Source organism: Peromyscus eremicus, chromosome 10 (genome assembly GCF_949786415.1).
Source record: "Peromyscus eremicus chromosome 10, PerEre_H2_v1, whole genome shotgun sequence".
NCBI lineage: Eukaryota > Metazoa > Chordata > Mammalia > Rodentia > Cricetidae > Peromyscus > Peromyscus eremicus.
The window spans coordinates 76,952,379-76,955,996 of record NC_081426.1 but is presented as its reverse complement, the minus strand read 5'-3'; the positions used below and the strand labels follow the sequence as shown (position 1 = coordinate 76,955,996).

The 3,618-nt window shown below is 37.1% G+C and overlaps 1 non-coding gene across 1 annotated transcript; it reads right to left on the bottom strand.

Annotated features, from left to right (window-relative positions):
- Window positions 1-890: 890 nt before the first annotated feature.
- On the bottom strand, window positions 891-1,055 carry LOC131921333 (U1 spliceosomal RNA). The gene has a single exon (XR_009381959.1). It is a non-coding gene; the product is annotated as a U1 spliceosomal RNA (small nuclear RNA).
- Window positions 1,056-3,618: the final 2,563 nt, after the last annotated feature.

The window sequence follows — 3,618 nt, the reverse complement described above, 5'->3', positions numbered from 1 at the left end:
TTATAATTAAACACTATTTGCAAACCTAGGAAATTTTTATCATAGTAAAAGTTTCAAAACAAGTATCCTTTTTAATTTTTTATACTAGTTCTACCATAGATCATTTTTCTTCCTTAATTGGTATGAAAAACTTAGTACTTAGATATGGCATCTTTAATCTTAGCTTGGAAATTGTAAAGTCAATAGACTAGCAGTTTGCATCCTTTGTCCTAAGTATCTGAGAAAATATTGAAATGTAATTTGTGAGAGTTTTCTAGGCCTGACTGCAGGCTCTCAGCAGAAAAGTTTGTTAAGTTACTACAAAGGAAGAAACATTTCTCCTCATTGATTAGCAAATACCAATTCCATTATAAATATATATGCATGTTGACCTTTTAGCTTGTTTTCTGGAATACAAATTCAGTAGAGCACTCACGCTGCTTCACATGCTGTGATAGTATTTTGGGGCACTGGAACACAAATGGGGACATTAATCTACCCTCTTCATTTGAGAGTCACTATATGGAGCCTAATTGCTGGTTCCTCTATGGTCCCCATGCAGAGCTTATGCTAGTCAGCAGGCCTGGGGTTTAAAGATTTCTCCATAGTGAAGTTCCGCAGCTTAAATGAGGAGGTTAGAATCTTAGACAAAATAAAGCAAATATTGAGTGGTTTATAATGCCTTCCCCCTTTACTTGGAAAACAAATATATGTACATTGTTAGACTACAGGGTCATTGAAACAGGCTTGCACAATATAACTGCTAAGCTAGGAAGCCAACAACAAAAACAAACTCGAATTATTTTTTCCATAAACAGAAAAGATTAATTTTCATCTGTGCAGTTTTAAGGTCTCATTTATCTATCTATCTATCTATCTATCTATCTATCTATCTATCTATCTATCTATCTCAGGGAAAAGCATGAATGCAGTCCCCCCACTACCACAAATTACACAGTTGAGTTTCCCACATTTGGGGAAATTGCAGGTGTCAGGACATCCAGAGTGCAATGGATAAGCCTCACCCTGGGAAAACCATCTTTATGATTATGGTATCTCCCCTGCCAGGTAAGTATTTGAAAGCATCTTTTAAATATGATGCTGCCAATCAAAACACAGATAGGGAGATTGAGTAGTAGAGCATTTGATTTAGAAAGGAGTTTTCATATTTCTTGAACCAAATTTTACTCGAGATGTCCAGTGGTCACAACACAATAGTTGCCCCCATGAACTGACGTGCCAGAGTTATAAACAGTGCTTTGTACCAGTCAGTGTCTTCTGGGAGTGCTGAAGCATAACCCAGGAAATCAACTCAGAGTAGAATGATTTTGGCTCATGGTTTCAGACCTTGTTCACTTAACCCCATAGCTTTTGGACCTTGTGTGAGGCAGTCTACCTTGGAAGGGGACTTATGGCTGAACAAAGTTGTACATTTCTTGGAGAAGGCTGGAATGAGAAAGTAGCAGTTGTAGCTGTAATACCTTTTTCAGAACATATACCTAGGATCTAGCCTTCTTCAACTGGGTCTCACCTCCCAAATGCTCCACCATCTCTTAGTGGTGCCACGATAAGATAACCAAACCTTTCATGCACAGGCCCTAAGAGAACATGTGAAGTACAAACCATAATAATCTTAGACTTTGTATATATGAATTACAATTTTTGACCTATTGAAAACAAGATTTTTATTTCTTTAATTGTCACAACAGAAACAGATCCTGCAGAAGTTAAATATAAATTCAGATATACTCTACACTCAGTGTAATGTTGAGGAAGTTCAATAATTTGGAGAAAAATAATTATGTTTCCTTCTCATCAGTAAGTTCATGGCTGAGATCTGTGTCACAAAAGACATTTTTAAGAGAAAAGCACAAAAATTTATCTAATGTTTTTGTGATAAGGATGGCTTCAAAATAACCAAAGGAATAGAGAAGCCTGTGTGTGTTTATGTCACTTGATAAAGGTGCAGCTGTGAAGAGTTGGGGATGGACAAAGGCAGATCGAAGTATTGATAATACAGCGAGGGGATATTAGCAGGGCCTGAATGTTCAAGCTTTTTTCTGTATCCCTGTGTCTTTAAGACAGGGTCATTCTTCTCTCCATATAAATTGGATACCTCTCATATAAGAGCCTTAGGGGTAATGCCAGTTTGGTTTTATGGACTACTTCAGGGCAGAGAACGCTTTCTGAGTTTTATGGCCTGTGTTGGGAATATGAGTGTTGGGAGGGGGTGAACAGCTGTCTTTATTTGATTTTCTTACATACTAAGGTGACATTTTGATGCAGCATGTTCTGAACCTCATCATTAACCTCTCTGTGTCTTAATTTATTTGTCTAGAATGTGTGGACATAGTGTAATGTATTTCTTAGGTTCATTATAGAGATTAAACTTGTTAATTATGTGAATAGACAACTATATAAAAGCCACTAAAACATCTTGGTGTGTAGTATTATAGTTTATTATTGCAATACCACTACAATTCTATTATCTATTTCATAAATGTCTAAGAACTTTACAGTTTTAAGATTGCTTTATTTTATTCACTAAAGATAGCAGAGAATAAAAGGCAAACAAAAATTCTTGCTTTCTTCTTGACAGAGATTATCCAAAATGCATAAAGAGATGTTATCAAGACAAGCAAAGCATGAAAAGATGATAGAGCTGAGGATTTTCTATCTATCTATCTATCTATCTATCTATCTATCTATCTATCTATCTGTCTGTCTGTCTGTCTGTCTGTCTGTCTGTCTGTCTGTCTGTCTGTCTGTCTGTCCGTCCGTCCGTCTATCTATCTATCTATCTATCTATCTATCTATCTATCTATCTATCTATCTATCTATCTATTTTAGATAGTCTTGCTATGTAGTCCAGGCTAACCTTCAACTGGTGATCTTGTGACAGCTTTCTAAGTGCTGGGATTAAAGGCCTGTGCCTAAACACATGACTTGTGATTTCTATTTTTCAAATTATGGTGGTCAGTGCAAACCTACATGAGAAGTGAATATTCAACAAAGATAGTGCATAAGATACTGAAGGAAAACCTCATGTGAATATCTTGGAGAAGAACACTCCTGACCACAAGGAAACATTGATGTGAGATACTCAGAAAGTCAGGAGGTAGGGAAGTGAGTTTATAGGAAAAGAGGTAAAGGAGTTATATAGCCATGGATGGCACTGTGCAAACATTGGGTCTTAAACTGAATGAGATGGGAAGTATTGAAGGATTTTGAACAGAAAAGTGAATTTATTTGACTTGTAAGTTTTCCTAGACTCTCTGTTGCTGCAGTGTTGAGAATTCACAAAAAGCAAGAAGACCACATTGGAAGATGTTGCAGTCATCTAGACATGGCATAATGGTGGCACAGACTAGAGTCGTTTGGGAAATGTTTGGTACTGGAAGTGGTAAGCAGTGATTTGTTCCTATATACATTTTGGATAGGAAAGTAGTAGGATTTAATGTTTGATAAGCTAGGCTCTCTCTCTCTCTCCTGTGTGTGTGTGTGTGTGTGTGTGTGTGTGTGTGTGTGAGAGAGAGAGAGAGAGAGAGAGAGAGAGAGAGAGAGAGAGAGAGAGAGAGAGAGAGAGAGAGAGAGAGAATTTGAATTTGGAAATGACAGGTGCCTTGAGACTGAATGGGA